The sequence below is a fragment of the Tupaia chinensis genome, unplaced genomic scaffold, assembly GCF_000334495.1.
Source record: "Tupaia chinensis unplaced genomic scaffold, TupChi_1.0 Scaffold145257_1, whole genome shotgun sequence".
Classification (NCBI taxonomy): Eukaryota; Metazoa; Chordata; class Mammalia; order Scandentia; family Tupaiidae; genus Tupaia; species Tupaia belangeri.
The window spans coordinates 2,612,138-2,638,287 of record NW_006205117.1 but is presented as its reverse complement, the minus strand read 5'-3'; the positions used below and the strand labels follow the sequence as shown (position 1 = coordinate 2,638,287).

Sequence of the window (26,150 nt, the reverse complement as noted above, 5' to 3'; positions counted from 1 at the left end):
CATGACCAACCATGGTTTGAATCCTGGCCCTAGCAGTTCTCTCTCTCTCAATCTCTCTCTTTCAATCTCTTTCTCTCTGTTGAGTGTGCACACCCTATAGCCCTCACTTTCTCATTGCCAACAGACATGTTTGTCATTTCTATTTGGTTCTACTGCTGGTGGTTTTGACTATACTTCCAAATCTCTAACCTTTGTATTATGCTAGTTGTGAAACCAACAAATTCCGGATAAGACAGAAGGTATCAGATCCCCCCATCTCATTTGCATGTTGGCACACATCCATAAAGTGACTGCCATGCTCCTATATGGAGTTTGATTGTTAAAGCTTTCAAAATGGAGTTAACCTTGGCAAAGCATAATCATAGCTTAAAAAGTAGGCCTTTCTAGATTTGTGAGCAGAGTGGGTTCTAGCACAAACTATGAGTTGATTCTGCAGGAAGCAACCCCATCTAACACAGATATCTAAGGTTTTTGTAGGGAGCATGACATCACCAAAAAAAAAAAAAAAAAGAATAAACCCCTCCCAGCCTGAACTACTTGACAGAAGAGACCGAGCAGAGACCGATCCTCACTGAACTTTGATGAGCTTTTCCTTTACATAAAACTAAAATCTCTACCCCAGGAGGAGGTACTGCCCCATTTACTTAACACGGGACAGACACTTGGAGAAGTATAACCGGTCAATGTGCCTGTTTCTATGGAGTCTGCCTTTACGAGCTTGACCCCCTAGCCCTGTCCACCTTTCCCAAAGAAAAGCCTTAATGCCTCATGTCTTGGGGATACACTGATTTTGGCACAATCCCCTGTGCCCTTGCCGGCTTACAATAAATCTTCCTCTGTGCATAAAAGATTGAGTGCGGTCTATTGGCCTGATCTGTCAGACAGACCGGTTTTGGTCACTTACAGATTTAACAAGGATCATAACACTGTAAAATACATATCATATCATGTTCTTTGTCTAAAAAATCAAAAGTCCTTGGTTTGACTGTGTCTTTGGATTTACACTCATGGAGAGCCTCAGGAGTGCACATAACACTAATGAAATACGAATGCTTCTCTCATCAGTCCACCTTGTGTTAATCTGGTTTCTTGACTCTAAACAAAGGGCTCACATCTAAGAGCCCATAAAATGCAAGAGAATAAAGGAGATGATTAGCCTCCCAGCAGCACACACTCCCTCTCAGTCCTCTCTCCTTAGTTCATCGTTGTCATTGTCTCCTGCTGCTCACTGGATTTCTGCATCTGCTAACAATATGACAGGGTTACATCCTTCAGCGTCATGATCTGATTATTCTGGAAACATTCCACTGATGGTCCTCAGATGGACCTGACATGGTTCATGTGCCCATTTCTTTGCAATCACAGTAGCTAAAGGACAAAAGCTCTCTAATGGCTCAGCAGTGGAGTGGGGATTAGACCTGTTGCCAGATTGCAAGAGACCAAACAAGATGCATGGGAATTTAAAAAGCTGTTACTTGGCTCCAGGGTAAAGACCAAAACCATGATCTCAGGCCTTCTTAACCTTTGGCCTATGGTGATGAGAATACATGAATACCTGTTCTATTAGCACCTAAGAAAATGAATTTAACTTAAATATTATTTAACGTAAAGAATCACATACAAATTAGTCACAGGTTAACAGTTTCCTAAAAACAAATCCAATAAACTTCTTAGCAAATTGAATAACCTCAAGAGAGCCTGTATCTCTGCATGTCAACTCCCCTTCTCTCTTCTCCCCTGATGTACTATTTCTTATCATCTGCCATGAAAGCCACTTTTCCTGTGTCCTTCTTGTCTTCAGGTTCTGATTTTCGCTGGCAGCAGCTTATCACATAAACTCATCTTTGCTAATGTGTTACATCTCCCAGGTAACAGAGCTCATTGTTGACTACCAGGGATAAATCTCCCTTGCATTTAAACTCTGTCTCCCTGGGCTGAATTACTTTCCTCTAAAATGCCAGTGTATTTTTTCATTAAATTGCTTATAAATCCTTTGGGTTATTAGGTTTATGGCAGCCCCATTAAGCAGAACAATAATGATTTATGTAATAAGTTAGGTGGAATCTTTGTTTTGTTTAATAAAAAGGTTCACAGTCTACAGACAGGTTCTTGGGTTCTGTAACCTTGCACTGGGGAAGTGTCTAGCAGATGACTTAGACTATTTCCCTATCTTGTTTCCCAAGATGGGTCAGTTCTCCTTGGAAGTATTCAGGGTTTGGAAGCATTCAAAAGTAGTATTGGTGAGACAGCTCCAATAAAGCACTGCATAGAGGTTTATTATAAACTCACATACAGGAGAGGGTCAGGTGGAAGGCACATGTAGCTTCAACCCTACACTCTCTGCTACACTGCACACTCCCATCACTGCCCCAAAGACACTTGTACTGATGCAAGGTGAGACTTTTAAAAGGATTTCAAATAGGCTATACCTGGGTGAGAAACGTGTGCTCCCTGATCTCCTGGCATCAGTCTAAAACAACAGCCAGTGGGGTTGGGGACATGTAGGGCAAAAAGATATTGCCAGTCTTTAAGAAATAGGCCTGGTCAGCCACACTCCTACAGCAAGGCAGAAAGCCAGCTGGGGTGTTCAAACCTCTGATGAGAAAGCAACAGGGGCTTTGAATTAAGATAGACCTTGGTAAGAGTTTCAGATCTTTCCCTTGTGGGCCTGGGTTGGGACTTGAGGCAAGTCCCTTAACCTCCATCAGCATAAGTTTCCTTGACTATAAAAGTAGGTGAAAATCCCTTACTGAGGTATTAACACAAATTGAATAAGATACTGAATGACTCACTGCCAGGCAGCAGTGTCTCCAGCCTCAGATTCCTTATTCATTGCCTTTCTCCAGCTCTGCTCTGTGTCAGAAGTGGGTGGACCTCTGCAGGCTGCATTTCCCAGGTTCCTAGCTTCCAGATGGAGTCAGTTAATAGGTGACACCAGTAGGGGATTAAAGGTGTGTATGTGGGGAAAAAGCAAGGTACCTCCCTATCTTTTCCACCTTGAGTGGTGTATCTGGCATCAGTCTGATATTACCTTCTGCTAGGTGTCCCTGGCTTTGGGGTTTTGGTGATTCTGCCTCCTCTGGCCTAAGGATAGTAATCCTAATTTCCTCCTTCAGTGATACCTGCCTTGCTGTATGTTCGCACTTTGGCTTCTCATCACTTCTATCACCCATGTTACCAGTCTCCTACATTAAATTAAATCTGTTTGAAATGCTCAAGTGGTTCTGTTTCCTGTTTGGTCCCTGACTGATATAACCAGTTAGCATAGTAATACACCTGCTTGGTATTTGTTTGGATTTGTTGAGATTGCTTACCATACTTTAGAATGATATTGTTATAGAAAATCAGAGCTGGGCAGTAATTAATGTAGTAAAACAGATTTTATTCAAAAGCTAATATAGTAGAGGAAAAATGACCTCCCTATAGAACTGGGCTGAATTCTAAATATAGCATAAGCAAGTGGGAATTTAGAGCCAGGGAGTAGAGTGAGGATCAGTGGATGGAAAATTACTAAATGGAAACATGGGTGTGGGATGGGAGTGATCAGATATCAAGGGCAAAGATTGATACATTTGAGCTGAGAATTCAAGAGTAGGGGGTTTTCTATTTACACATTTAGACTCTTTTTTTTTTTTTTTTGAGAGGTTTTTCGCTATAGGGCTTGTGCGCTCGCCAGACAGACAGAGACATAGAGACAGAAAGCGAGAAATCACCCCCCAGGGGGGCTGGTCACGCCGCAATCCCTTCTCCTCCGTTCTCCTCTCGGGATCTTGGGCATGCACGCACACACGCCTGGTGTGAGTTTTAAGCCACTGGGTCCGGGACGCGAACTGCGGTCGACTACGTGGGAGTCCAGCGACATAGCCATTACGCTAACTGCTGGTTCCCAACAAGACTCTTAAGACAACTGGGAGATTCAGGTCCAACAGGGATGGACACCAAGACTGAGGCTCAGATAGTTTAGTGGAGTCTGGCTAAAATTAGTCAGGGAGAGTCTCTGTCAATATCTAATATATTTCACTAATCAATAGAGAAAAGTGTTAGTATTGATATTATAAAGGATATGGTAGCATGTAATAAATGTTTCTAATTCTTACTTGGTATTACTTTATTCACAGTGGGAACCAATCAGTAACAACCAGCTGAGCAGAAACAGCATAAACACTATTCATTTTTAATATTAATTAGTGTTATTGCCTATCCTCTCCCTGAATAGAGCAGTTAAGTTTTAACGATTTAATGGCCAATTTTTTTTTCTCCCAACAGTGCAAGGAAAAGGTAGTTTATTAAGTTGAAGCAAAACTATACTCCTAAGAGGTAGGAGCAGGTTTGAGTGGGTGGAGAGAGAGAGAGAGAGAGTAGCTCAAAAGGCCCCAGCAGTTACATTCTGCAAGGTTTATAATTTTTTAATCTCGATTGTGTCAGTTTTTCATTGGCTGGTCCCACTGATTGTTCTCATCTCATTGGCTCTAGCAAATGTGACTGGGCCCACTGATTTAACTCAATGGTTATGTCAAATGTAGCTGGGCCTACCGATTCATCTCAATGGCTAGATGGAATATGGCTTTCACAGTTATACATCCCCTACTAATCTCCTACCTACATTACTTAGGTAGGAAATTTTCTGCCCTGATTGGTTTTTCTTGTTTTTTTTTTTTTTTCCTTATTTATTTACGTTTAATCATGTCTTCACAGTGTATAACATTTATTTTTTCAGCACAAATAAGTCAAGACATATTACTACTATATACATTATCATTAGGAAATAGCTTCTCATTATTTTATCAGTTACACATACTTTTACTTGTTTTTTCCTTCCCCTTGCCCCTCCCCCTCCTTTCCATACTAAACTTTTTTTCTCCACATTTTATGGACTCACAAAAGATCTTAAACTAAAAATATGGACAAAGCTAGAATCTAGTGACAAGTGCACTGTAATTTTCTACTAAAACATTTTTTCTTTCTCCATTCCCCCTTTTACTAGAGAGAGGTATGAACTAGCTTAATGGCAAAAAAAAAAAAAAAGTTAGGTTAATCTTAATTAGGTCTGTTATTTGCAGAAAGCCCCATAAGAATTCAATTTCTGATGCAAGATACTATTTGTGTTATTGAACTTATGCAAATAACCATTCTGCAACAAAATAAGAATGCTCACAAATATTTTCCAATTGCAAAGCTGTCAGGAAGAGAGAAAAGTTCTTCAATATATATTTATTTATTTTAAAAATTGCTAAACCTATCAACAACTCAAAAGAAAACCAAAATCCTTAAATCTGGAAGACAAATCAAAGAAGAAAATCAGTAATATTTTAGACAAAAGTCATAGAATTCTATTTCAACACTTCAGTCTTATATAACCCCTCTTTTGTTGAAATTGTAGTGTTACTGTGATCTGAGCTCTTCATTTAAATCTCAGAAGTTAACATTCAACATTTTTATTGATATTTCTGAACTTGTCCTACCATTAAGCTGGCCTTTTTCTTAGTCATTTTTTTTTTCTCTTTTTGTCTGACTTTAGTTTCCCTGGTGGTATAGCACTCCCTTCAGAAGTTTTTGGCCTGGTGTTGGTAAATTCCTTCAGGTTTTTCTTCCCATATGAAGGATAATCTTGCCAGAACTTCTTCGTAGTTCTTGGGGCTGGATATTTGAATGCCTCTCTAGGTTTAGAAAGTTTTATTCCAGGATTTCATGAAATAGATTATCAATTCCCTGATAAGTTTCTTCACCTTCTGGGATACCAGTTACCTGAATGTTAGGGTGTCTAATGGTATCTAGTATTACTCATATATTATTCTCATTTTTTGGGGTTATTTTCTCAATATTTTTGGTGACGTTTTCTAGGTCAGAGGTTCTGTCTTTTATATCTGAGATTCGATTCGATCTGCATGACCTAATCTGCTTTTAATACTTGATTTTTTTATTTTTTATTTTTTGAGAGGTTTTTGCTATAGGGCACGTGTGCTCACCAGACAGAGAGAGAGAAAGCGAGAAATCACCCCCCAGGGGAACAGTTCTATTTGATTCTTTTTTATGGTGTGGATTTCCTCTTTGAGATCATACGAGAACTTCCTCACCTTCTGAAACTCGGTGTCTTTTTTTCTCCATCATCTGGAGTTTGTTGTCTCTCTTCTCTTGTATATCTGTTAGCTTTGTCACTATAAATATTCTTAATTCTTTATCTGACATTTCCACAACTTCCATTGTACAGTCTGTGAATGATGAAGAGCTGTTCTTTCCCCTTGGAGGAGAGACATTTTTTTGGTTTCCTATATTTCTTGTATCTCTGCAGTTGTTTCTGGTCATCTGATGGATTATTTGTTACTTCCTACTTTTTTGGAGTTAATTCTGGTATTAGAAGCATGCAGGAGGAGATGATCTGCAATATTTCTCCAGTTCTGTGTCCCTGATCCTCATCAAACAACCAGCACTTTTGTGGATGGAACTGGATATTACAAAGGCCTCTCAGTTTCTAGGGAATGGATATACCTGTGCTGAACTGCGGGATTTCAACTGAGAATTCAGAAGTGGGTGGGAGGAGATGATCCACACTCACTACAGCTCTGTATTTCTCCCTGCTGCTCACTTTGCAGTCTCTCTTCTCTGATTTTTAGTCATTTGGTGGTATGTTCATGTTTGGCTAATTTGTTTGGTTAATTTGCTACTGTAAGTGTGAATGGTTCACTTTACTGTGAGGTATTTCTATGCCTATTTCTCCTCTACTACTGTATTTTACAACATGGTATCCAAAGAGAGAGATTTGAAATCAGATTTACAAGGATGATTCTTTCCCTTTCTTTAGCATTTCAGCGGGGGTCGAGGTTTTCTATGACTGTAAAAGTATTCAGATGTTTTGCTACTATGCACCTACACCTGCCTAGACACTCAGTGTAAGGAGGCTGAGAAGCAAGATGGCTAAGTCAGGTAAAAGAAAAGGAAACAAAAGGAAAAAAGAAGAGACCAAAACAAAAACACAAAAACCATGTGGCACACTAGTGTGAAATGAGCAGGGCTAGACACACCTCAGATGCACATGGATTCTGAAATTAGCAAGAGAAAAGAAAGATCAGAGACAACAGATGGTACTTACAGATTTTTTTAAAAAACATATATATATAAAAGGAAACATTTTGAGAGAAAGGGAAAGGGAGAGAGAGACAGAGAGACAGAAAGAAGACAGAGACCCTCCTACTTTGCTTTGCTCAGTGTTGGGCCTGGAAGAGAGGTTTGGGGCAGAGGCTTAGGCTTTCTGGTTAAAGGTCCAGGGCTGGGCCCACCTCAGCTGCACATGGATTCTTGCTTTGCTCTGTATTGGACCTTAATGGCCAATATTCTCTAAACTTTGCTCACTATTATTATGCTGATGTAGGTGCTAAAGATCTAACAGAGTTTTTTCCCTGTATTACTGACAAGAGATGATTACATAACCAATTGAACTCAGTTCTCCCTTTGATTGTTTATCCATCTTCACTTTGCTGGTAGCAGCATCTCAACAATGAGACAGGAACCTATCAGAATGTTTCTGTAATATTTCCTCCAAACCCTACTTTACTTGCTCTCGTTAATGATGTTGATGACACCCTCAGCTCCTGAGATAGCTAGAGCAGTCACTGTGGGACTTTTTATTATCTTCCCCCCTCATCTAATCCACTTTGGAAATTTCTCTAAAGAATTTTTTATCTCTTGGCTAGAGTGCATGTGCACTCATTGGAGACAAGGAGAGGAGAAAGTACACACCTGCACTGGAGAAAGCATAGTCTTCCCTGCTCATTGGAGACAAGGAGAGGAGAAAGTACACGCCTGCATTGGAGAAAGCATAGTTTTCCATTGGAAAGGGGCCACAGTCCCTTGTCCTCCGTCTCTCTCACTCCTTTTGGGATTTTGGGCAAGCATGTACACATGCCTACTATGTTTTTTCAAGCCACTGAGTCTAGGACTAGAACTCTGCAGTTGGCCATGTGGAATCTGGTTGCCTTAACCTCCAGGTCAGAAAGCTGTCTCTACAGAAATCTTTTAATTCCCCAGACTTGTGATTTCAACCAGGATTTACCGATCTCAGGACTAATGACATTTTGGTCTAGGTAATTCTTAGTTGCAGGGGCTCTTCTATGCTTTGTGGGTTGCTTGCTAGCATCCCTGACTCTACCTACTAGATATCAGTAGCATTTTCCAAGTAATGATAATAAAAAATAACCCCAGATATTGCTAAATATCTCCTCAGGACACAAAACCAGTCCTGTTATTAATCACTGTCTTAGTCTGGAGTTTGGAGACAATTGCAAGAGATTTTATTACAGATCTCTTTTATCCTGCATGTATGATTAATTTTAATCTCTGTAACACGTCATATGGGAATTGTGGCAACATATAAAGTCTTTTGCAAACTAGGCTCTAATGTCTCTGCAGCTTATATCTCCTGCTACCAGGTACCAGGCATCCTATTCTCCCAGCACACTGAAAACTGAACTCACCAATACTCCAGACTTCTGTCTTTATACTCTTGTAGAGATGATTCCAGCAGCCAGGTAGGCATGATGTGCCTTTTATTCAACAAACTTCTCTCACCCCTAAATGCTTGGGTGAAATAGACCTTTGTCACCATTTCCTGTTCTTAGTTATAATTAACTTTCTCTATTAACTGAGCACTAAAATTACGCTCTAATGACTCATTTAAATGGCCACATTTGATGTTTAACAAGGTGGATTAGAACCTGAGAGTCGTCCATTAGTTTTGGACTTGGGAATAGAACATAACTTATCAACTTACCTCTGTTACCTGAAGCTGGACCCTATAAAACATGGGACTTTTTTTTTTTTTTACATAATTTTTAAAGAAGTTTTTGCCTTAGGGCATGTGTGCTCACCCGAAAGAGAGAAGAAAAGATAGTGAGAAGGAAAGGGAGAAATCACCCCCCGGGGGATGGCCACACCACAATACCTTCTCCCCCATTCTCCTCCCAGGATCTTGAGCACACAATCAGTCACAACTGGCATGATCTTCAAGCTACCAGGTCCAGGACTCCAACTGCAGTCAGCTATGTGGGAATCTAGCGACGTAACTGCTATCCTCTCTGCTGGGCCCAAAACTTGGAAATTTTTGATAGAACGCTGTTCTACAAGAAGAGAAAAACATGACATAGGTGTGCAGGAAGAAGAGAAAATATCAAGCCTTCTAAAGAAATTCAAAATCCTAGTTCCAATATTTCAGGAATTCCAATATATTTCTTGTGTTGCTGAAGTTCCCCAACATCCTCATGCTAAATCTTCCTTCTTGCTTTTGCTAGACTGAGTCCAGCTGCTGGCATATGCAAGCACATATCCAAACTAAGGCATTGCTTAACAGAAGAAAAGAGACCATTTACGAATGACCTCAAAGCAAATAACCATAATGCAAGATACTGACTAAATAAGGCCCTTTCCTTGTCTCACCAGGAATATTCAGGCACAGGAGAAAAATAAGACTCATTCTTATTGAAGGAAACAAAAATATTTCTCCCTGAAGTACTGAACATTAATGAGGCAAAGAAGGTTGAAACACAGAATTTGTCTTCCTTTTCCTCTGTCTGCCTGGGTGTAGAACATCAATCTTTCTCTAGGAAAACAGCCTACTTAGCAGCTCCAGATGGTACCAACACAGCCAGAAGAATTTTGAAATAAACTTTACTTCCTTCTCGCACTTTTTCTACCACTGGAGCCTGCGACTGTTTGGCCTTTTGTCTTGTCGCTTCTAAATGCTGTGTCCTTTATTGGGTATGTATATAAAACATAACTCCAAGCCACTGATGTGGAAGATAGACTTTTGCACTGAGATCTCTTCCAGGTAATAGGCAGCGTACATTAAAATAAATGACTGGTGAGGCCAGCAGGTAGTGTGGTGAGTAACGTGCTAGACTCCCACATGACCAGCCACAGTTCAAACCCTGGACCCAGTGGTTTGAAAATCATGGTGTGTGTGTGTGTGTACCCAAAACCCCTAGAGGGGAATGGAGGAGAAGGGACTGTGGCATGGCCATCTTTCCTAGAAGGTGATTTGTCACTTTCCCTCTCTTTGTCTGTCTCTTTCTGGTGAGCACATATATCCTATGGCAAAAACCTAAAATAATAATAATACAAGTAAATGACTTTTTTCCCCGTTATTGTTGTTGTTTATCTGACTTGTTCACAGAAGAGTGTTTCAACTAAATACTTAAGAGGATTAAGAAGAAAAAAAATATTTTTCTCCCCTTCTTATAAAACCAAGAGGCTGTATAAAAATGCAGTTTTCAAAGTGTTCCATCACTCAACATATGAAGTTTATGTTTTTTGAAATCAATCTGGAAGGATTTTTTAAAATTTTAAACATTTGCCATTACTGGTTCCTGGCTTTTATCTTTCCCTCACTCCATTTCTCTAAGTAAGTCTGGCTTATTTCCTCCAACTTATAACAAAGATGTTTGAGCAGGTAACTCATATTTTCTAACCTCTTTCCACTGGTACTAATAATTTGGCAACTGTTATATAAGATAACTGAATTACATTTTGTGGTAATGATAAAAGTGGGTGAGTGAAAAATGTGTGTATTTTCAATTTAATATCCAAACTTAAGAAATAGGACATGTGCCTCAAACAATTACAACTTGTAGAGATAAAGATAACACAATACACCTCTTGACACTGATCTGGGGGTTGTCAAATGAAGCACTGAATTGAAAAACAATTTTGCAAGGTACTTGATCCATCTGCAATTGGCTCTTGATAGCTCTCTTCTCTATTGCCCAGATAACAGAGACTACACATTATTTATCTTTTATTCTCAAAGCCTAGTACAGTGTCTGTTTATTTATTGATTTAATGAATGTCTGTTGAATGAAAAAAAAAAAAAAAATCCCACACTCCTCCCAGCTTCACTGCTTGACCTATGCCAAGATTATAGATATCTTCATTCTTTTAAGCAGGGTGTAATTTGGAAAACAGAAACTACATTAGTTATTTCATATAGAAAAGATATAATATAGGGAAACAGTTACATGAATGATGGAAAAAGAGATTCCGAGGTAAGGAAGATGTAAAATCTCCAGAAAGAAGTCATTTCACCATTTCCCACTGGAGCTGGGAAAACAATGGGGAAGAGGTGGTGGGGGTACTTACCTTGTAGCTCAAAGGAGAAATCCTGAGGAGCTGAGGATCAGATCTTTGAGGAGTGGCAACACCTGGTTGTGGCAGCCACTGGTGTCTCTGAGGCACAATGATGTCAATTCTGGTAGTGTTGATAGAAGGTGAAAACAAGAGCAACTGCTACAATAAAGAAATAATGACAGAAGCTAAAATAAAGGACAGAAACCCTTCATTTGTCCAGTATTGTTCTAGTATTACATGTCTCAACCAGGGGTGATTTTGCTCTCCAGGGGACACTGGCAATGCCTGAAATGTTCTTGGTTGTCACAGCTGGGGCAGGAAATGTTACTGGCATCTAATGGTGGAGGCCAAAGATTCTGCTAAACATCCTAAAACACACAGGACAGTACCCAAGAGCAAAAATTATACAGCTGAAGTGTTAATAGTTGAAAAATTTTGCTTTTGCAGAACCCACGTAAAAGCACGTGACAAAATAGTATTCAAAGTGCATTTGTAAATAAATAACTAAATAAATTATAGAAAAAGAAACATGATTAATTTTCAAAAGCACATGTAAATGGTTTGAGATGCTTGCATTGTTGACATACATGGCATAATAGTTAAAATGTAAAGGGTATGTTTGACATGATCTGACTTAAAATACAGTATGGCACACCTAAAATTCACTTAGAATCGGTGTGAGTCACCTTAAGGTAAGAAGCAGTCATCTGTAGTGCTAACTCTGAGGTACATGGAGAGGCTATTATTATTGCTGACTAGAAGAGAGCATCAGATATGCATATGCCTACCACCTTGGTTAGTGCTATCTCAACATTTTAAATTTCACAGATAAAAGATTTATGTGGATATGTTATTCCTGTTTTCCTGCTTACTATTGTCATATAATTAACTCCCGCAGAATGTCATGACTCAAAACCATGATCATTTTTATTATTCTTATGGATTATGGAGATCAGAACTTTAGTCAGGAAAGAGTAAAGATGACTTCTATCTTTCCATAATGTCTGGGACCTCAACTGGGGTGATTCAGTGGCTGGAGGTCAACATTATTGGAAGACTCCGTCATGTATCTGGTCCCTGATCTGAGTTGATCCATCACTAGGATGTTGACCAGAGTGCCTACCTATGGCCTCTCGCTATGGCCTGGCTTCCTTACAACATGGTAGTCTCAAGTTGATCAGACTCTAAAATGGTGGTATGGGGCTCCAAGCTAAAATGTTCCTGTGAACCTGGGAGAAGCAGCCCTTCTTTTTCTTGGCTCAGAATCTGAATTCATTCACTCTCTCTTCCACTGTATTCAATTAGCTAAAGAATTCACAAACAACCCTGATTCCCCTGATTCAGGGGGACAGAACCTCCACCTCTTTGTTGAGGGACTATCATGCTTACATTATCAAAGAGCATATAGGGTGGTGGATATTATTGCTATCTTGAGAAAAAAAAAAGCATATTAAAGGAAGTATTTAGAGAAAGCAGAACCTCAGAGTTTTTCCTCACAGAAAGGGAGAAAAGATGGTCTAGTGGAAAGTGGAATCCAAAAGGTTGTGTTTATACTTTAGATTGATTTCTCTGATTCTAGTTGTATAATCTTCAAAAATACATTTTTCAGCTGCAGTTTTTTTTTTTTTAATTGGCAAATGGATGATACTAAAGGTTCTTAAAAATATAAGATTCTTTGATCTTAATTAACTCATCTGGGGAAAAGGTTATTTAATAAATAAGTATTCATTTCATGTAAGACTGAAGAAAGAACAGAGATTTGTAAGGAGGCCAAAATAAAAAAAGAGAAAGAAAAAAAGAAAATGTAGGAAAAACAATTGAAATAAGGCAAGAGAAAGAAATGTTTCAGTGTATAGTCTATTGTTAAAAAAAAAAAACTTGAAGACTTTTTCCTCTACTGTATCATTTTTAAGGAGGCCAAAATAAAAAAAGAGAAAGAAAAAAAGAAAATGTAGGAAAAACAATTGAAATAAGGCAAGAGAAAGAAATGTTTCAGTGTATAGTCTATTGTTAAAAAAAAACAAAAACTTGAAGACTTTTTCCTCTATCATTTTACAAATAAGAAAACTGAAATCTAGAAAAATAAAGTGACTGAAGGAAAATTTCTTTGAGAATTTATAGGTAATGATCTTGAAGAATTGTTTATATTTGTCTCAGACAATATTTTTAAAACTTACTATTAGGAAAACAGATGAATATCTGAATATCTGTCGTTCCTCCTTTGCATGACTTAAATGAATGGAAATGTATATTAATTCTTTTCTGTTTTGGTCTTTGCAGAAGTATTTGAAATATGTAACGGAGATCTACAAGAAATATAGGGTTAAATTCTTTGATTAGAGTTGCTATTCTTCAGAGATTTTAGAAGTCTTCATTAAAAAAATGTAAAAGTATGTTCTAGTACTGAAAAAATGTAATGAAGCTTTCTTGCTGAAAAATGTAATAAGCTGAAGTTAAGTTATTTAAATAGGCAGTGACGTAAGCTATATTGAGTCTTTGTTTAGAAATTTACTTGTCTATTTTTTTTATCACAAATCAGTATCAACATACTGTCATTTTTAAATGATAGGAAACAGGAAAAAAATATATATACTACCTTTATGTATTCCATTACTTAATCCTTTATATGTGAAAAAGGATTTCCATAGACTTGGCACATTATCAAAACAGTAATGTTGTATGAAGTAATAGAACAATATTAGTAAGAAATCAAATAGAAAATAGAAACTATGCATAAAGCCCACTAAATGTAGTAAAACCATTATGCATTTTGGATTGATATTAAGTATTAATAGATAAGGGGTTATATGATGCCAGAAAAAAATAATTATTTCTTTTTAAAGATCTAAATTATGTCGATTATCATTGTTTTATTTTTCATAGTTTAATTGGTTAGGATATTTATATATAAAACAACCTAATGGCAGAAAATTAATCAATACAATCTTGTACCTCCTTTTATCTATCTTCCTATGTCTTTTCTTTCTTACCAAGTAAAAGTTTCAGAAAAAATAATGAATAATTGCTATTTCTACTTTCTTGTTTTCCTTTTTTTTTTAATGTGTTCTAGCTTTCTAGTTTCTCTTTCTTACCCACTAAAAAATCATTTACTACGATGACAAATTATGTCCTAATTTTCCATCAGTAGTTAATTTTCCATCTGCTACTCACCATAACATTTGATACAATTGAAAACTCACTTCTTGAAATCCTATTGTTTCTTATTTTTCTGTGACACTATTATCTCCTAAGCTCATTTTTAGCTCTCTGGTTATTTCTTCTTGGTCTCCTTTGTTGAAATCTTTTCCTCTCTGTACTTCCTCTTTTTCTAAAACAGTGATATAATTACCATGCCATAAAATTCACCATTTTGAAATGTATGGTTTAGTGGTTTTTAATACATTACATTGTTATACAGCCATCACTACTATCTAATTCCAAAACATTTTTATCACCCCTAAAAGAAACCTTGTACTTATTAGCAATCATACTCCATTTTCCTTTCTGTTTATCTTCTGGCAACTACTACTATACATTATATAAGTTTGCCTATTCAGGATATTACATATAAATGAATTAGTAAAACAGGTGGCCTTTTATGTCTGACTTTTTTACTACCAGAATTTATATATGTTGCAGCATATATCAATATTTCATTTTGTTTTATGTAAAAATGCACAGATCCTCAGTGACCATTGGAGTAGTACCAAGCAATTCAATATATGTGTAACTGGAGCCCCAGAAAAAGCATAAAAATATTTTATAAAAATTATAGTCCCTTGGAACCAGCAGATGGTGGTGGAATGGCTATGTCTATAGACTCCCATGTAGTTGACCGCAGTTCGAGTCCCAAACCTGGTGGTTTAAAATCACACTGGGTGCATGTGCATGCATGCCCAAGACTCCTAGAAGAGAATGGAGGACAAGGGATTGTGGCATGGCCATCTCCTCAGCCGGTAATTTCTCACTTTCTGTCTCTCTGTCTTTCTCTTTCTGTTGAGCACACACGCCCTATAGCAAAAATCCTCTCAAAATAAATAAATAAATAAATAAATAAAAAGTCATGGTTACTTTCCAAATATGGTAGAATATATATATAAACTTACACACACAAGAAGGTCAATGAAATTTCAACAGAATAAATACATAGAGAATAACATACAAAAAAAAATCAGTCAAACTGATAAAAGCCAAAGGAAACTTTTACAGTTGTTAGACATATTCTGCACCTTGATTATGGTGCTGTTTTTCATAGGTACAAATATTTGCCAGAATTTGTAGGTCTTTTTTAAAAACAAATACTTAATTCCGGCATAAGTTTGGATTAACAGAAAAATTACACAGTATTGAGAGCACCTATATACCACTCACTCAATTTCCTATAATGTTGACATCTTACATAACCATTTGGCACATTTGTCAAAACCGAAATTAACACTGATAAGAGTACAATTAACTACAGTTTTTTTAAAAATATCTTCAGTTTTTCATTGTATTGTTTTTCAGTACTACAGAGAACTTTTCACTGCATTAGTTTTTATTTTATTTTATTTTATTTTATTTTATTTTATTTATTACTGCTATAACAAATTGCTGCAAAAGTAGGGCTTTAAAACAACATAAATTTATTATCTCATAGTTCTATAGGTTAGAAGTCTGATGTGTTCTGTGGTTTCTCAGTCAGAGAGCCAAAATCTAGGTGTCTACAAGACATATTCTTTTCTGGACACTCTGGGGATGAAGACACCCCAAGCTCATTCAAATTGTTGTCAGAATTCATTTAGAGTTATAAGCCTGAGGACCCTGTTTCCTTGTTGGCTGTTGACTGAGGGTTCTTAGTTTTTAGAGGTTCCCCTGCATTCCCTGTAGTGTTCCCACTTTTCTTCCCTTTCTTCATAATCAAAGATAGTAATGGCTGGTTGAATCCTTCTCACACTTCAAATCTCTCAGACCTCCCCTTCTTTCTCATCTCTATTGCTCCCTTATAGAATTTTACACTTTAAATATGTGCAGTTTATTTTTTATAAATCATACTTTAATAAAATTGATTTACTGTATATCTTAATGAAATTTACATAAAATTGGAAGACCAAACATGATATTTGAAGAACAAAATACTAAACCACTTATAAAAATCAACAACTTGGGGCTAGCAGGTGGTGGTTGGGGTACTGGACTCCTCCCACATAGCCAACCATAGTTTAGGTTCTGGACCTGGTGGCTTACTTTTGCACTTTCCCTTCTTCTTTCTCTCTCTGTCTCTCTCTGGTGAGCACACGGCCCCTTAGCAAATTGAAAAACAATGATAAATAAAATTAAATAAATAATTATTTAAAAAAATCAATGATTTAAAAACATGTTTATGGAGTCATAAACTTTCCAGTAGTCTCATTTATGACTAGTCATTTTTTTTTTAAAAAATCTGTTAGAAGTGCTTTCATATGGGACCAGCAGATGGTCACGTAGTTGACCAGGGCTCAAGTCTTGGGCCTGGCAGCTTAAAACTCATCCAGGGTGCATGTGTGTATGTACCCAAAATCCCTAAAGGAGAATGGAGGAGAAGGGTTTTTGGCATGGCCATCCCTTCTTGGGGGTGATTTCTCACTTTCTGTCTCTCTGTCTCTCTCTGTCTCTCTAGTGAGTGCATGTGCCATATAACAAAAATCTCTCTTAAAAATAAAAGGTGCTTTCCTATGAGAGAATTTTTCAGATGACCTGACTGTGATGGTGAACTCAAAAGTCTATGCATCTGTGACACACCATAAGACTGCATCACAGAAAGTGATTTAGAGTATCTGTAGGCTTAAAACAAAAGTAAACAATAAAACCAGCATGCAGGAGGAACTCAAGAGGAAATACAAGCTATAACAAAACAACCTAGCTAAATTACAAATGAATGTATGCATTCTAAAAGGGGTGAGAGAGTTAAAAGTTAACCCACATTACTTTTCAATAGTATTTTGACCAGATGAAGACAAAATGATGCACAAATGCAGTATTCTATTTAGTAAATGCTTATCACAGAGATATAGGTTGGCAATTCAAAAACTACTTTATGTATATAGAGAGTTTAGCAAATAAGTAAATATAGTTTAGATAATGAGGGCCAGCTTTCTCAATGTCAAAGGAAGAAATTACAAATAAGGAAAGTGGAAACAGAACAAACACGTTGATATCTAAGTTACTAGAAATGTATTATTTTTAATACAAGTAGATAAACAGAAAAAGAAATAAATTTGCTATGCATGTGTATGCATGTGTGTGTTTCTGTATATGTGTGTCTATTCTGTTCACTGAGGGCCTAAAACCAATGATAACCAAGTAACAGTGATTATGCCTAGATAATAGTTTGTATATTCCCTTCCCACTAACAGGAACCAGAATTTCTTGAAGAAGTGCTTGATTCCAAAACTGAAATATGGAAAATTCAAGATGACTCTAGAGTATCTTGTGGTGCCAAAACATAAAAATATATTCGGAAGAGGAATGGCAGGTAAGGCCATTTGAAAAAGCACTAAAGCCCATCAAAAAGAGCTCCCCATGGCTAAAGCTGGAACAATTCAAGTAACAAAAAATATCAAAAGTTATTAGATATAATCCAAAGCATAAAATAAAGGTACATGAATCTGTACTTACATAAATAGCTTATTGAATAAATACACAGATTGGAAGAAGAGACAACTCTTTCTTGTAGAAAAGTTCTAATTAATAAATATAGACAGACTGAGGAAAATAGAAAATCACTATGAGAATACCACAGTGCTGTTGCAGGCAAGCTTCATTAATCATTGCTAAAATTGTTTGTTTAATATTTGAAAAGAAGCAAGATATTTGTACAGTCTCAAAATACTGCCCCTGGAATTATTAATTACCAAAGAGCAAAAGAAAGTACATAAGTTCTGTGGTGTTTTTGCCAAAAAAGTACACATTCAATCTAATCAGTAGAAAACCCCAATTAAAGAGATATACAAAATAACTGATGAGTACTTTCCAAACATGTCACAAGCACAAGAAACAAGAAAAGACTGAGGAACTGTCATAAAATTTACAGTTTACAGATTTTTATATTAAAGCCTTTTATCCACCTGGAATTTATTGCAATGTTGACGGATTCACAATCATAGTATGGTATTTTTAGTTATTTCTTTAAATAAGTGGTAGATTTTTAAAAATGGAAAAGAAAAAAGGGTGCCTGCCCTATAATGCAATAAAGTGCTATACACAGGAATCCACATGGCTAACTGTGGTTTAAATCCTGGTCTCAGAGACTTGAAAAGCATGCATAGCATGTATGTGTGCATGCCCCAGATCCCGACAAGATAGAGAAATGGAGAAGAGAGTGTAGAGAAACCAGGTCCTATTGGGAGTACTGTCTCTCTCTTTCTCCCCCTCTCTCTCTCTCTTTTTCTAGCAAGTGCATATGACCTCAGCAATAAAAAAAAATGCACATAGAAAACATAGAAAGAATTTCTTATTGGAATATTTTTATAATAGTTGATTTAAAGTCTTTTTCAGCGAATTCCAACATCTGTGTTGCCTTGGCAGATATTGTTCCCAAGTGAGGTAGTAGAAAGTAGAACTTTTTTTCTGTTTATTAACTTGCCAGAGAATGCATATGCTCACTGGAGAGAATAGATGGGTGGGGAGGCAGGGAAGCACCCCTGTATGAAGAGGCGGTCATGTCGTAATCTCTTCTTCTTCCTTTTTCCTCTTTTCAATTTTGAGTAAATATGAATACCCACCTGGAGTGTTTTTCAAGCCTCCAGGTCTAAGATTTGAACTGCCCAGCTGGCTATGTGGGATCCAGCCACCTTAACCACTATGCCAACAATAGGCCTGAAAATAGAAGTATTTTACAGGTAAACTCAGCAGGTCTTGATAATTTTGTTTTTGTTTGCTTTTAGAGGTATTTATGGATTGAGGGTAGAGGTAGTAAGAAATGAGATAACAGGAGCATCTCTAAATTTCTGTGGCCTCTAGCTTGGATGTCTGAGTGAATTTTGGCAGCATTTATTGAAACTGGATGAAAATGAGAAGACCTAATGAAGAATTTGCATTTTTTTATGCAGAGGTTGAGATGCCTGTAGCACAATCATATAAATGTGTCCAACAGGCAGTTAGGTAATAAGATCTGAACTCAAAAAGGGTGCAGAACAGGAAATATAACTTGTGAACAATTATTGCATAACTGGTGCTTAAAGAGATACCAGAGACTGTATAGGATGGTGAGGGGGGTGGGGGTGGGGAAGGCTCAGAAAAAAACATTTAACAGATACAAGAAAGGAAAGTTATCTGTTGAGGATGATGTATATGGTATTATCTTTGACTTGATTGACATGCAATGAATGCATACTTTGAAAAACCATATTGTATGCTATAAAGATTACAATGATAAAATGCAAATAAGAAATCATACAATAAAAATAATAAATCAATAAAAATTATTCAGAAAGATTGGTTAAAGAATCTAGAATGATAAGTATTTTAATGAGTAGACAGAAATGAGAGGCTAAGAAGGAATAGTTAAAGAGGTAGCAGGAGGGGCCAGCAGATGTCATAGTGGTTAAGGCACTGGACTCCCATGTGGTTGTCCACCATCCAAGTCCTGGACCCAGTAGCTTGAAACTCACACCAGGTATGTATGCATGCATATCCCAAATCCCAAAAGGATAATGGAGAAGGGATTGCAGCATGGCCATCCCCCCCAAAGAGGTATGTGATTTCTTGCTTTCTGTCTCTAGCAAGTGTGTACACCCTATAGCAAAAATCTTTCTCTAAAAAAAAAAAAAAAAAAAAAAAAAAAAAAAAACAGAGGTAGGAAGAAATCTGAACCGAAGTCTAGGGAATGGAGAGTCAAAGAATAAAAGTTCAATAAATTGAGTTGAAAGGTTGAATTGGCTCTTACTGATAATTTATGAATTGGGCAGTATCCCATCTAAGACACAGAAAGACCCTCCACTGAGCTGAGCAGAAGGTATGTGCATTATAGGTGAGAAAGGCTGAGGAAAGTAGAAACAAAGAACTGAAAGTGGGTTAATGCCTTTCAAAGTTACTTTCCCTAACTGGTTAAAAGTACGGGGGACTTTCTAATCATGCCAACTCAGGTTAGCTGGGTCCCTTTGGATTGGTTGTTGTGCATCTCTTTTTATTTTTTTTATTTTTTATTTTTTGGAAAACAGACTCATTTTTATTTATCAGTTTGTTTAATTAACTAGTTTATTTGATGTAGGGCATGCAAATTTGCCAGAGAAATTGAGAGAGAGAAAGAAAATGAGAAAACACCATTCAGAGGGGAATGGTTACACTGTAATAATTTCTTCTCTCATAAGTTCTACTTTATAAGAGTTTCAAGAAAGAGAGAAATGTGCATGATCGAAAGCAGGGAATAGCCTAGTTAGAGTAATGACTGAAAAGGGTATTGGCCACTGTGACATCTGTCAAACATTTTCAATGTCTTGATAAATATAGGAAAAGATCAGTGGATTTGGGACAAAAAGAAAGCAAAAAGTAGAATTATAAACTGGGGAATAGCATTTCTTTTGCCTGAAAAGGGGAGGAGTGAATAAAGCATATGGTAAGAAGTAGGTAGAAGAAAAAGCATGGGATCCCTAGACTTAATTGAAATACTTTCCTAAGTGATCTTTTACATTTATTTCAACTCAAATGACTGGAGCTTCATCTTGGAAAAAGAATGGACTGCAGATATTTTAGCAACTGAAGTCCAGGTAATATCAAGCTATAAGCAGATCTTTAAGAAGCCCAAATTCCCAGAGCTGCTGCTTGGAAAAAAAAAAAAAAAAAAAAAACACATTAATTTTGACTTGTTGTTGCCATGTAAAAGGAGCCAGAGGTAGCTAAGGCTGTGTGAATTAAAAGTTACCTCTTGAATTTCTTTTACACACTGCAGGACATGGGTACAGACTGCTTCCCTGTCTGAGCTTATTAATCAAAAGTAGGCTGCTGCTGTCACCTCCTGCCATGTCCCTGGTGGTCATCACATGCTTTGAAACACTAAGTAGAGCTACCACTAAGCCCACACTCTTTTTCTTCCCCACCTGTTAATGACAGTTAACACCGTATGCTTGTTTCTCTGGTTTCTTTTTACTGCTGTCCTCAGTGTTGTTTATAACCTGGGTTAACTTAATTTCCTTGACCCTTCTAGAGAGAAGCTCTTTTGCTAAAGATACTGTGATCATCAAAATAGAATGTCAACTCCCTAGTTTAGATCGGCAAGAAACTGTTTTCCAACTCAGTGACTTCTTTTGTGCCATAATTTTTCTGGTTTTAAAGGCGCTATGGTATCCTCAGACAATTTTTTGTTTTGCGGAGTAATAAATTTAAACTATGAAAGTCAAAAAGAAAGTTTCTATTTTCTCTGTCTCATTCTTTTGTCTTAGAAAAAAGAGTGTACTTACATCTTGACTCAGCAAAATACTGGGTAAATGTTCCCTACATTGATTATGACCCCAGAGTCAACAATTGTCTTTATAGGACCCAACAAAGCCACCAGCTAACTTGAATTCTCAGTTTCACCTGATAATACCTCAAAGACATCATAATTAGATTAAAAGGATGGCCTATTAATTACAGTATTGTCTAGTGATGCATTCCTTAATAGCTTAAAAGGAAACCAGGATGGGACCAGCAGATGACTTAGCGGTTGCGTTGCTGGACTCCCATGCAGTCAACTGCAGTTTGAGTTTCAGATCCGGTGGCTTAAAACTTATGCCAGGTGTGTGTGCATGCATGCCCAAAATCCCAAGAGGAGAATGGAGGAGAAAGGACTGTGGCATGGCCATCTCTCCTGGGGGGTGATTTCTCGCTTTCTCTCTTTCTAGCAAGCACACATGCCCTGTAGGGAAAAAAAAAAAAAAAAAAGTAGACCAGGGTAAAACATTTAAAAAACAAAATCAATGAGATAATAAAAATTGAGGTTATTTAATCTGCATAATAAATATAATGCGAAAAAGTGAGGATAATGACCAGCTTTCGCCAAAGTAAAGTAAAAGTCAAGATAGCTTAAAGCCCAAAGAGTCTTTGAAATCACTTGGCTTTCATGTATTTCCCATGTAGAACAAATTCCTGCCTCTTGAACAGTTGTCCTTCACAGAGAAATAAATACTGAAAAAACTAGAACATTAAAGGGTCCTATTTATCAAGACTTGATGTTGTAGATTTTATGTAAACTTTGAGTTTGTAGAGGTAGCATATAAAAATTGACCATATTTCCCATAAAAGATAATGCCTTTGAGGGAAGAATTAAGAAGAAAGTAAAGACTCAGGACCAGCCTGTGACCTATGGTTGAGGCAGCTGGATATCACATAACCAGTCGCCCAGTTTGAGTCTTAGACCCTGGGGCTTGAGAGCGTGGCTAGTACATGTACATGAGTCCCCAAAACCCTGAAGGGAGAGAAAAATAGATTGTGGTGTGACCATGCCCTACTGAGGGATTCTCTGTCTCTCTCTCTCTCTTTCTCTCTCTCTCTCCATGACAAGTGCATTCACCCTCTGGCAATTAAATGAATAAGTAAATAAAGACTCAGGTAACTGTTTCGAATCATTCAGAGGGGCTCTGTGATAAGATGATCTGTTTAAATAATTTGTTGAGCCATTTCTTAAAGTTATTTATAACAAATGGTTGTTGAGGGGCCAGCAGGTGACTTGGTGGTTAAGGCATTGGACTCCCACATGGCCAACCACAATTGAAATCTTGGACCACGCAATTTGCTTTCTCACTTTCTCTCTCTCTTCTCTATCTCCCTCTGGTCAAATTAAAAAATAATAATAAATAAAATGAAATAATTTCTTGAAAAACAAAATAAAACAAAGCAAATGGTTGTTGATTTTGTGGGATAGGCACCAAATTAATGTCTTCACCGAGTGGTTCCAAAAAAACAATCTTTTCTCCCCTCTCTACAATCTTTTTTGTTTTGTTTTTTGTTTGTTTGTTTTGCTATAGGGTGTGTGTGCTCACCAGGAAGACAGAGAGAGGGAGACAGAAAGCGAGAAATCACCACCCCTCCCCAGGACGGATGGCCATGCCCCAATCCTTTCTCCTCCATTCTCCTCTTCGGATCTTGGGCATGCACGCACACACACCCAACGTGATTTTAAGCTCTTGGGTCCGGGACTTGAACTGCGGTCAACGGTGTGGTAGTCCAGCGACATAGCCATTATGCTAACTGCTGGTTCCCCCTCTCTACACTCTTAAGAGCAAAAGGAAAGAAAACCAAAAGGGAACAAATTTATCCAACTTGACTTTATAATGCAAACTGGCTTTCACTAGCCAGGAGTGCAATCCCAGCCTCTGAAACACAAGCAGTGCTTGATTTGCATGGCACTGTGCTCATTCCAACTTGGGCACATAGGAGCTGTGTACTTACTTTGCACATGATTTTGATGACTAAGTACTGTCTGCAGTACCTTAAGGTTTTACATCTTATGCAAAGGCCAACATTCTTTGTAGTTTTTTATGTGGTGAGTGGGTGAGGACAATTATTTTGTTCTTTTTGTTATATATTTCTTATTTATAACCTGGGATTTCTGTACATGGATTTAAATTTGGTTGTTTCCATGTATTGATTTAGTGTATTTTGTACTTCCAGGGAAGCACTAGAAAAAGAATTCCATTTCAGATGAAAAAATAGTGAATTCTCCAACTGTCAGAGAACTGTCACTTTTTCCTTAGGATAACAGGCCCAACCAGTAGAGAGGAGTCCTCTTTAGGCATCTTTAGGTTTGCACATTTTATTACTATTTTTTTCATTAATCAAGAAACTTAAGATTGTAGAATTAATTAAGAAATCTCTACATCTGTGCCTGAAATGTAGTTATAAAAATCATATATTCTAAAGAATCATACTTAACAGACGTTTAGAAAGACAATGTATAATTAATCAAATCAACAGTAGAACTCTACTAAGAGCTTTCGTATTTAATGGGACACCAAAAGATGAAATCTCAAAAGTGACATATTCTAACCATCATACTACATAGATCCTTGTTATAGCAAAAGTTAGCTTTATTACATTGGGTCGCCAGGAAAATCATGATACATTTTTGCACAGGAAAATATGTCATGAATTTCCTGATGAAATTTCCTAATACATGTATATAATTTCTAGGTGATTTATAATTGTATCTAACTATTCAGGACATTCTTGTGGCCAGATTCATTTGTCTCCTTTGCTCAGGTGGAGAATAGATGATGGTAAGAATTTTTTTATATAAGAAACACAATAAATTCCATGCTTTGACACAATGAAAATTTATTGTCTCAGTGATTACCTTGAGGAATTTATAATCCCAATGTGCCTTTTTAATTATCAAAGAAGAATTAAATGGTATGTCTTTACTCTCTTTAAGATTGAGATTTGAGTTCTTTAAAAATGATTCACACATGTTGTACACATTTTATCTTCCTGGAAAGGATTGTTGAATAATTAGATCATTCCATTCTGTTTCCATAATCTATTACTAAGTTTTATAAAATTATTAAAATTAAAAAAATACTGTCATTATAATAACAAAAAGTTGAAATGTGCTCCAACGAGATTTATAATTGTGTTTTTTGGGGGGAAAGTATTTTTGGAGGGAGCATTTTTTTTTTATTATATTCATTATCTCTGTCAATTTAGTCTCTATTTTTCTTCATACAGTCATCTGTGTCTCAAAAGTGAAAGAAGCCATTTGAAGTAAAGAGGGTACAGGCCTACTACATCCTAATATTTTGACTACTGGAAATACAGAGAGAATCTAATAGTGAAATGTTTTTCCTTTGAAGAGTTTTTTCAATTTTCTTGCTTCTCTGATCTTCACTATGTAAGCAATTCCTTTTTTTTTTTTTGGATTTTTATTATTATTATTTATTTATTTACATCATTACAGCATACAAAATGAGATTTTTCCATCCAGAATACACTGTATATTGGCTTAATCAAGCACATCAACATATGCATTATTATTGTCAACAAATAATTTTCCATTTCTTGTTTCCTGTATATTTTGCCTTTTTTCCCATCCTTAATTCCCTATCTCTCACCCTCTGCCATCTCCCACCCTCCTCCCACACTGTGTCTGGTACCTATTGTTGCTTTCTATGCCTTCCCCCCCCCCACACACACACATTTTATTGTTTCACTAAATATCTTAATTAATCTAAATATTTTCAATAGCAAGCACAGCTGATATATACATATCCATGAACACAAGTCTGACTTTAGGCATAAACCTCAGTGAGTAGAATAAATATACTATAAAGTAGCACCTAGCTAGCGGTATATAGCTTACTGCAGTCATCAAATAGGTATTTTTAATGATTTTTTTTTAATTAAAAGAAAAACAGTTTTAGTTTTTTATCCCCTAAATTTTTTTTAACTAAATTTACATTCATTCCCTAAGCATTGTCAGAGCATACAAAAAGTGATTTCCCATCCAGAATATACTGCATAGTGGCTTAATCATGCATATTATTGTAAAAAAATTTCCATTTCTAGTTTTATGTATGTAGAGAGATATATAGTTCATATATATATATATATATATATAATATATATACATATATATATAATATATATATAATTCCTATTTCTGACCCTATGTCTTTTCCCACCCTGTTTTCATACTACCTCTGGTGTCTACAGTAGTCTTCTATTCCTTTTCCCCCACATTGTATTGATCACACAATTTCTTAAATAATCTAACTACTTTCAATAGTAAGTTCAGCTAGTAATTTCAAGAAAGCACTTTTAACTTAAATCAAAGAAATCCTAAAGAACATTGCTTGGGACAAGCAGTTAGTGTAATGACTATGTCGCTGGACTCCCACATAGTCAACCTCAGTTTGAGTCTTGGATCCAGTGGCTTGAAACTCACGCCGGGTGCGTGTGTGTGCGTGCCCAAGATCCCGAGAGGAGAATGGAGGACAAGGGATTGCGGCGTGGCCATACCCCCTGGGGGTGATTTCTCACTTTCTGTCTCTCTGTCTTTGTCTGTCTGGTGAGCGCATATGCCTTATAGCAAAAACCTCTAAAAAAAA

The 26,150-nt window shown here is 36.8% G+C and overlaps 1 pseudogene; it reads right to left on the bottom strand.

Moving 5' to 3' along the window:
• Positions 1-2,788: 2,788 nt before the first annotated feature.
• Positions 2,789-26,150, bottom strand: part of LOC102479724 (importin subunit alpha-1-like) — a 53,251-nt pseudogene continuing 29,889 nt past the window's right edge.